We start from the raw sequence: 10,839 nt of genomic DNA on the forward strand, positions 1-10,839 counted from the left end.
ATGAGCAACCTAAAGTGCTGACTTCCACAGGCCGCCTGTAATAGTAACTGCACCAGCCAGGGCCCGAGGAGAAAGAAACGTACGCAGACTATGCAACATAGTACCCGTCCCAACAAAACGGAGAACCAAACATCAACCCACGAAGCCCTAAGTGTACCCATCCAAGGAACAAAGGATACGCGTAATACTGTGTCCGTCCCGCAATGCACTGTCAGTGGGCATACCCAGTGAAGGTGTACCACAGCATGTCAGCACGCCGCACCGACATAGAAGTAGCGACATGGGCATGGTCAGCAGCAGTAGTGAGAGTACACAGCCGGGTAGCCGTGTCGATATAACAACAAGAAGGAAACAAGATACCCTAAACACAGGCAAACATGTGCATAGCAACATGTACCACACCCAGCAACGTGCTCATCGCATACACATAGGATGGCATATGTCTAAGCATAATATCCAGAAGCAGAACTCATGCATGCAAATGTAATACACAATAGCCCCATCATAGCATGTATCCCGCACCCATGTACGACCGTGCACCCAACCCAGCTAGCAGCCTTGCGCAGCTACACACCTACACACAATGGGCATACCTGAAATGTGGTAAGAAGTATTGTCTTAGGCAGTGCCACGAGGGCAAATATGTACCCCACATGTTAACAACCCACCTCAGGTACAGATATCCAAATGACTGCATGCGAATGTGTCGGCAGAATGTGTACATCCCGCATGTGGTATGGACCTGTCGAAACCCCATAGGCGTGCACACGCCACGGTGCACATAACTGTACACATCTGGACAAGGCGGTATGTTCAACCACCGTACCGATGATTAGCTATGCAGACATGTCAAACACAACACATATAGTGGAACATCTGCCTACCAAACAGGACGCCCTAACAGGGTGCCACAGGCACAGAAGGGGAAGGTGGGACATCACATGTTGAGAGTAGCGTTGCGGACGGCCAAACACCACGCCAACGCAAGGACGGAATAACATGCATATGCCTGGATGGATGGGTATGTCATAGCATGGGAATAGGCCAAGCCATCCACCATAATAGCCATGTGTACCACATACAAACAGCCAGTAACACGCAGTAGTAATGCATGAAGGCATACATGACTGTGGGAATAGCACAGGACATATGGCACGTGCCAAGTGTAGATGCATGACACAAAAGTCCAGGATGGGGCCCCCTGCAAAGAGGAACATGTGCCAACCCCACCTCCCACAGATGTACCGGCAGTGAAAACACATGCCAAACACACACCAACACTACCGTCCATCCCACGACAGCAACGGAGGCTGGTCAAAGACCACCATGACGTGCGCACAAACAGGGACACGTGTAACCGTTGCCTTAACACCCCCCCGTAGGCCAAAGAATAATAGAATGGACATATGCATGTAATGCTGTGAAGGATGTGTGGTAGTCCTCAGTATCACAGAGGTAGGTACACAGATACACTGTAATCAACCGTGACATATGTGCACTGTAGACAGCATACCTGCAGGTAATACAGAGTTCAATCACGTGCCACAGAAATATACACATGAGAAAGAGGATAGGGGATAGACAAGTGTGAATGGGACAAACTATGAACATAGGTTCATAGGTCCATAGGTACAGAGTAGGCTATCTACCCAAGGGCAGCCATAACCCTAGGCCATAGTTAGGATTCCTTTGCCAACCCTCCTGTCCAGAGATAAAATGCCTATTATATTGCTGTACCTCTGTCAAGCAGTGACAATGATGTAATCCCTGGGGTATATCTGCAATCCCCCATCCAACGGACAAGATCCCCCTCTAACAAGGCTAGCAAGGTTCTCTGCCTCACATGTACTGTGATGTAGATCCACAGCATAGTGAGTGTCTGGGTGATGTATGTGTCACTCCAACACATCCTATTAATGACCGTGTCAAGGTTCACGTCACCTGCCCTTGTGGTTCTGAGGGATGTAGATCCAGTAGGTGAAGCATAGTCATCAAATATGGGTCGACATGGCCTCGTATGTCAGGCACAGGTCAACACCGAACAAGAGGTATGTGACTGAATGGAGCAGGAGTCCTTACAGTGGGGCAGCATAACACAAATCCCTGACACCCTGCATCTGTCTGACGATTAACCTATGGGGCCTTCCCAGCTGCTGTAGGTGTCGGGTCAGATACCCTCCGAATGGGGCAATGTACTCAATCATAGGTGTAACACGTAATGAGTACAAGGAGACAATGACCTACCCTGATCTAGATGTGAATCCCTGCACGATCAGGTGGGCAATGTAGAAGTTCTACCGAACCATGATAGCAACGTGTGTGTCGAACGAATGGTGACCGACAACCTGGGTCCCCAGATCCCTGGTAATTCCCCCCGTGCTCAGTGGACTGCCACCCATATGCCGGACAGGGGTGACCTCGTTCTTCCCGATGGGTATGACTATGCATTACCTGGCATTTAGCTGTAGGCCATGTCCCTGACAGCAGATATCCATATCTGGGAGGCCCCTTTGAAGGATATCTGTGTCAGATGTCCATCCCACTATGGCACCCGGTTCGCAGTCATCTACAAACAATGTCAGCCATAACACCCCTGTGTGTGCTTGTACTGTGGAAATGTAGATGTAGAAAAAGAGTGGACCCAGGGCAGAGCCCCATGGGACACCGCCTGTGACAGGCAGTAAGTCCGACATGCTGCCAGCAACTATGACCGCGTGGGTCATGTCACCTAGCCAGTTTGCAACCCATCCTGCAATGTACATGTTCACATCCAAGCCGATGGGTTTATCAATGATACCCGAGGGGGGTATTGTGTTGAAGGCCTTTGCCAGGTCGAGGTAGGCTGTATGGACTGCATGACCCCCATCAATGGCCTCGGTGACTGTCCCTAAAACGTCAACCAGGATTTAAATGCATGAACCGCCCCTGACCAAGCCAAACTGGGTTGGATGCAAAGTATGCAGGTCCCCTATGTCATCATCTACGGGCCGCAGTATGATCCCTCCCCATGTCTTTGCAGATAAGTCTTCTCATGGTAATGGGACAGTAATAACCAGGGTCAGTGGAGGCACTGGCCCTGTGAAGTGGGACTACAGTCACCGTGCGCCACAACTTGGGTACGTTACCCGAGGTGAGACTAAGAATAAACAGCTGTCCTAACTGTGGGTCTAATTCCTCAATGAGATCACGGAGTACACAGTCGGGACACCAGCTGGTCCCATGGATGCTGTGTTCACTACCCTGGAGAGAGCATGTCCCACCCGTGCATTACAGAACACTCGGGGACCACAAACCGCTGGTACAGACATCTCTCCATGTGGGGGGGGGTGGAGATGTCTTCACCGAACCTGTCAGCCCGTATGTTGGCAATGTGTGTATGTTCAGTAAACTCCACATCATTGTGAACCCAGTCAGAGCATATGTGTGAGTTACCTCCCAGGTGTCCAGCATAGCAAATGAAGGCTGTATGATTGTCTGCCGAGTCCTTGGAGATATATCTGTGGAACCTGCCCCGGACTATGTCATGACAGCCTGTAGCTCTTCACATATAATGAGCAAGGGTGTCATACCTCACAAGGTGTCTGCTCTGCCTTGTAGTAGCCATCTCCTCTCATTGTACAGCTTGTGTATGGCTGGGGTACACCACACTGGATGATTGGCATTGGTACAATGAACCACAGTTGGGTAAGGGAATGCCTGATCCATGCAGTCCTGTAGGTACCGGTAGAAGGCATATGTAAGTGATGCAGTGGCCTGAGTAATGTTGACCACTCGCTCAGGGTCCTTAAAGGAGACCACAGTAGTGCTCAGAATTGTGAATTCGGCCTTTGAGAAAGCCATGTGTATGGTAACCGGCAACACCCACAGCAACGTATGTCAATAGCAGAAGCCATTGTCCAAATAACATAGATTAATGTCGGTATTACAATATGTATTATTATACATGTATTGACACGCGTCTGCTCATTACACTTGCAAATGGCTGGTAAGACCGGGCCAAAGTGCTCGGGGTATACCTGTTATGGTGGTGTCATTCCGACAATAAAGTGACGATACTTCCCTACTGGGACCTGTGGGGATTAATTAAAGCGGTTGTTAACCTGCATCATTGGATGTACACCATTTGGTTCCGGTTTTGGAAAACCTGGTTTCCGTAGCACTACACACTATGGGTAGTCAAGCAGACATCCGCGACTGGTGAACATACAGCAGCAGTCAAAACCACTGGCCACATGGACACAGTCCGACAAGCTCTACACTTTACATATGCACATTGGTGTCCATTGTAGGACCCAAAAAGTGTCCCATACGGAATACCTGCCAGCCTTCATCGTCCAACCAGGAGAAGCGACAGTCGTGACCATGGCACAGCTAGACATATGCACCACCAGCATGTTTAATGTTGATGACAACTGTCCATGAAATGCAGCACATATGCACAGAAATCCCCAGAGTTCCGAGTCCATAGAAGTGCATCCACATCCCAGTCCCACACACATGAAGGATGTGTAATGGGTACTGTCGAGTGTTGCAGCCAAGGGATCGTAGGTATGTAGAAACAGGGCTCGGTGTTGTTTGGCAGATAATCCATTGTCCCGCCCCATGGGAGGGATGTGGGCGTAGCACCTGCCTTACTCCCCACTAATAATGCAAAGCATCCACCGGAGAATGCTAAATGCAGGTGTGAAATGTGTACAGCCCTATACCAGTGTCCAGTAGGCAATTCTCATGGATGGACAAGCGTACGACTAAGATGGCACCCATAACTGCAAACCCGGTGGAATTACACAGCCGCAGTAAGGCATAACACAGGAAATACACATAGGGACTACAGTTGGCATTCCCCATACAAAGTTGGACCGCGGCGAACACCGCGCATACAGCACTCAATCTGCCAGCAACAAATGGGGAGCACTCGCTACCATACTGCGGAACAGATGGGCGACCTGTGGAACACATACTAATGGCACACCAACAACGTCAACTAGGATATGTAAACTATGGCGTTCCCACCTATAAAGAAAACATGCTTCAATGAATACATAGGGGATCAACATGTTCTGGTGGTGTTATGTTGAAAATACAGTGACGGATATGTCCTATTGGTACGTCTGAGGTTTATTTAAAGCAGTTGCTAACCTGCATCTTTGGATGTACACCATTTGTTCTCAGTTCTAAAACACCTGGTTTACATAGCACCATGTAGAATGGGTAGTCAAACAGACATCCGCGATTGGGGAACATACAGCAGCAGTCAAAACCACTGGCCAGTTGGACACAGTCCAGCAACATCTAACTTTACATATGCACATTGGTGTCCATTGTAGGACCCAAAAATTTATCCTAACAGAATTCCATCCAGCCGTTACCGTCCACCAGATGATGCGATAGCCATGACTACGGCACAGTTAGACATATGCACCACCAGCGTGTTTAAGGTTGATGACAGGTGTCCATGAAATGCAGGACATATGAACAGAAATCCCCAGATCGACGTGTCCATACATGTGCGTCCACATCCCAGTCCCGCACACATGAAGGATGTGTAATGGGTACTGTCGAGGGTTGCAGCCATGGGATCTTGGGTATGCAGAAATGGGGCTCGGTGTTGTTTGGCAGATAATCCGTTGTCCCGCCCCGTGGGAGGGATGTGGGTGTAGCACATGACCTACTCCCCACTAATAATGCAAAGCATCCACCGGATAATGCTAAATGCAGGTGTGGAATGTGTACAGGCCATAACAGTGTCCAGTAAGCAATCCCCATGGATGGACAAGCCTACGACCAGGATGGCACCCATACCTGCAAGCCCGGTGGAATTACACAGCTGCAGTAAGGCATAACACAGGAAATGCAGATGGCAACTACAGTAGACACTCCCCATAGAAATCCAGACCGCTGTGCGAATACCGGCGTACACAGCACTCAATCTGTTAGCAAAAACATGGGGATTACTCGCTGCCATACTGCGGAACAAATGGGTGACCAGTGGAACACATACCAATGGCACACCAACAACGTCAACTAGGAAGGTCATAGGATGTTTAAACACTGGCGTTCCCGCTTATAAAGAACATCCTTCAATGAATTAATAGGGTCTACATGTTCTGGCTGTGTTATATTGACAATACAGTGGCGTATTTGTCCTACTGGGCCTTCTGAGGATTACTTAAAGCAGTTGCCAACCTGCAGCATTACATTAACACCATTTGGGTTAACCGTAGTAAAACATGGGTTTCGTAGTACAACATAATATGGGTAGTCAAACACACATCCGCGATTGGGGAACATACAGCAGCAGTCAAAACCACTGGCCAGATGGACACAGTCCAACATGTTCTACACTTTACATATGCACATCGGTGTCCATTGTAGGACCCCAAAAATTTATCCGTACGCAATGTCAACCGGCTGCGATCGAGAGACCCAGATGAAGTGACAGCCGTGACTACGGCACAGCTACATATATGCACCACCAGCGTGTTCAAGGTTGATGACAACTGTCCATGAAATGCAGGACATATGCACAGAAATCCCCAGATTGTCGAGTCCATAGAAGTGCGTCCACATCCCATTCCCGCACACATGGAGTATGTGCAATGGGTACTGTCGAGGGTTGCAGCCATGGGATCGTGGGTATGCAGAAATGGGTCTCGGTGTTGATTGGCAGATGATCCGTTGTCCCGCCCCGTGTGAGGGATGTGGGTATGGCATATGCGTTACTCCGCACTAATAATGCAAATCATCCACCGGAGAATGCTAAATGCAGCTGTGAAATGTGTACAGCCCTATACCAGTGTCCATTAGGCAGTTCCCATGGATGGACAAACGTACGGCCAAGATGGCACCCATAACTGCAAACCTGGTGGAATCACACAGCTGTAGTAAGGCAAAACACAGGGAATACAGATAGGGACTACAGTAGAGACTCCACATACAAAGTCAGACCACCGTGCGAATACCGGCATACACAGCACTCAATCTGCCAGCAAGAGAATGGGGATCACTCGCTTCCATACCGCGGAACAAATGGGTGACCTGCGGAACACATACTAATGGCACACCAACAACATCAACTAGGAAGGTTATAGGATGGTTAAGCTATGGCGTACCCACATATAAAGAACATCCTTCAATGAATTAATAGGATCTACATGTTTTGGTCATGTTAATTTGACAATACAGAGGCGGGAATGTCCCAATGGGATATCTGCGGATTAGTTAAAGCAATTGTTAGCCTGCATCATTGGAATTACACCATTTGGGTTCAGTGGCGGAAAACCCGGTTTACGTAGCACTACATAATATGGGTACTCAAACAGACATCCGTGATTGCTGAACATACAGCAGCAGTCAAACCCACTGGCCAGATGGACACAGTCCAATAAGTTCTACACTTTACATATGCACATTGGTGTCCATTGTAGGACCCAAAAATTTATCCGCACGCAATGTCAACCTGCTGCGATCGGGAGACCCAGATGAAGTGACAGCCGTGACTACGGCACAGCTACATATATGCACCACCAGCGTGTTCAAGGTTGATGACAACTGTCCATGAAATGCAGGACATATGCACAGAAATCCCCAGATTGTCGAGTTCATAGAAGTGCGTCCACATCCCATTCCCGCACACATGGAGGATGTGCAATGGGTACTGTCGAGGGTTGCAGCCATGGGATCATGGGTATGCAGAAATGGGTCTCTGTGTTGATTGGCAGATGATCCATTGTCCCGCCCCATGTGAGGGATGTGGGTATGGCATATGCGTTACTCCGCACTAATAATGCAAATCATCCACCGGAGAATGCTAAATGCAGCTGTGAAATGTGTACAGCCCTATACCAGTGTCCATTAGGCAGTTCCCATGGATGGACAAACATACGGCCAAGATGGCACCCATAACTGCAAACCTGGTGGCATCACACAGCTGTAGTAAGGCAAAACACAGGGAATACAGATAGGGACTACAGTAGAGACTCCACATACAAAGTCTGACCGCCATGCGAATACCGGCGTACACAGCACTCAATCTGCCAGCAAGAGAATGGGGATCACTCGCTTCCATACCGCGGAACAAATGGGCGACCTGCGGAACACATACTAATGGCACACCAACAACGTCAACTAGGAAGGTTATAGGATGGTTAAGCTATGGTGTACCCACATATAAAGAACATCCTTCAATGAATTAATAGGATCTACATGTTTTGGTCGTGTTAATTTGACAATACAGAGGCGGGAATGTCCCAATGGGATATCTGTGGATTAGTTAAAGCAATTGTTAGCCTGCATCATTGGAACTACACCATTTGGGTTCAGTGGCGGAAAACCTGGTTTACGTAGCACTACATAATATGGGTACTCAAACAGACATCCGTGATTGCTGAACATACAGCAGCAGTCAAACCCACTGCCCTGATGGACACAGTCCAATAAGTTCTACACTTTACATATGCACATTGGTGTCCATTGTAGGACCCAAAAATTTATCCGTACGCAATGTCAACCTGCTGCGATCGGGAGACCCAGATGAAGTGACAGCCGTGACTACAGCACAGCTACATATATGCACCACCAGCGTGTTCAAGGTTGATGACAACTGTCCATGAAATGCAGGACATATGCACAGAAATCCCCAGATTGTCGAGTCCATAGAAGTGCGTCCACATCCCATTCCCGCACACATGGAGGATGTGTAATGGGTACTGTCGAGGGTTGCAGCCATGGGATCGTGGGTATGCAGAAATGGGTCTCGGTGTTGATTGGCAGATCATCCGTTGTCCCGCCCCGTGTGAGGGATGTGGGTATGGCATATGCATTACTCCGCACTAATAATGCAAATCATCCACCGGAGAATGCTAAATGCAGCTGTGAAATGTGTACAGCCCTATACCAGTGTCCATTAGGCAGTTCCCATGGATGGACAAACGTACGGACAAGATGGCAACCATAACTGCAAACCTGGTGGCATCACACAGCTGTAGTAAGGCAAAACACAGGGAATACAGATAGGGACTACAGTAGAGACTCCACATACAAAGTCAGACCGCCGTGCGAATACCGGCGTACATAGCACTCAATCTGCCAGCAAGAGAATGGGGATCACTCGCTTCCATACCGCGGAACAAATGGGCGACCTGCGGAACACATACTAATGGCACACCAACAACGTCAACTAGGAAGGTTATAGGATGGTTAAGCTATGGCGTACCCACATATAAAGAACATCCTTCAATGAATTAATAGGATCTACATGTTTTGGTCATGTTAATTTCACAATACAGAGGCGGGAATGTCCCAATGGGAAATCTGCAGATTAGTTAAAGCAATTGTTAGCCTGCATCATTGGAATTACACCATTTGGGTTCAGTGGCGGAAAACCCGGTTTACGTAGCACTACATAATATGGGTACTCAAACAGACATCCTTGATTGCTGAACATACAGCAGCAGTCAAACCCACTGGCCAGATGGACACATTCCAATAAGTTCTACACTTTACATATGCACATTGGTGTCCATTGTAGGACCCAAAAATTTAACCGTACGCAATGTGAACCGGCTGCGATCGAGAGACCCAGAAGAACTGACAGCCATGACTACGGCACAGCTAGATATGTGCACCACCAGCGTGTTCAAGGTTGATGACAAGTGTCCATGAAATGCAGGACATATGAATAGGACTCCCCAGGTTGCCGAGTCCATAGACGTGCGTCCACATCCCATTCCCACACACATGAAGGATGTGCAATGGGTACCGTCGAGGGTTGCAGACATGGGATTGTGGGTATGCAGAAATGGGGCTCGGTGTTGATTGGCAGATAAGCCGTCGTCCCGCCCCGTGGGAGGGATGTGGGTATAGCACATGCGTTACTCCCCACTAATAATGCAAATCATCCACTGGAGAATGCTAAATGCAGCTGTGAAATGTGTACAGCCCTATACCAGTGTCCAGTAGGCAATTCTCATGGACGGACAAACGTACGACCAAGATGGTCACCCATAACTGCAAACCCGGTGTAATTCCACATCTGCAGTAAGGCATAACACAGAAAATACAGATAGGGACCACAGTACACACCCCCCATACAAAGCCAGACCGGTGTGCGAATACCAGCGTAGACAGCACTCAATCTGCCAGCAAGAAGATGGGGTTCACTCGCTTCCATACTGCGGAACAAATGGGCGATCTGCGGAACACATACTAATGGCACACCAACAACGTCAACTAGGAAGGTTATAGGATGGTCAAGCTATGGCGTACCCACATATAAAGAACATCCTTCAATGAATTAATAGGATCCACATGGCATAATGGTTAAGGTGTTTACCTGGCAAACACAAGGTGCAGGGTTTGATTCTCACGTGGTAGTTGTGGTGGTGGCTAAAATGGTGGCTCAAAGGCAATTAGCCTAGTACTGACCTATGAACCTATGGTGGTGTTATTTTGACAATACAGTGGTGGATATTTCGTATTGTGACTTCTGAGGATTATGTAAAGCAGTTGCTAACCTGCATCTTTGGATGTACACCATTCGGTTTCAGGTTTGAAAGACCTGGATGTCGTAGCACTACATAATATGTGTAGTCAAACACACACCCGTGATCGGGGAACATACAGCAGCAGTCAAACCCACTGGCCAGATGGACACAGTCCAACAGGTTCTACACTTTACATATGCACATTGGTGTCCATTGTAGGAGCCACAAATTTAACCCTATGCAATAGAAACTTGATGGAGCGAGCGACACTGAAGGAGTAACAGCCGTGACTACGGCACAGTTAGACATATGCACCACCAGCGTGTTTAAGGTTGATGACAGGTGTCGCCAAAAC

The sequence above is a fragment of the Protopterus annectens genome, chromosome 1.part2 (genome assembly GCF_019279795.1).
Source record: "Protopterus annectens isolate FY-2018-M chromosome 1.part2, PAN1.0, whole genome shotgun sequence".
NCBI lineage: Eukaryota > Metazoa > Chordata > Ceratodontiformes > Protopteridae > Protopterus > Protopterus annectens.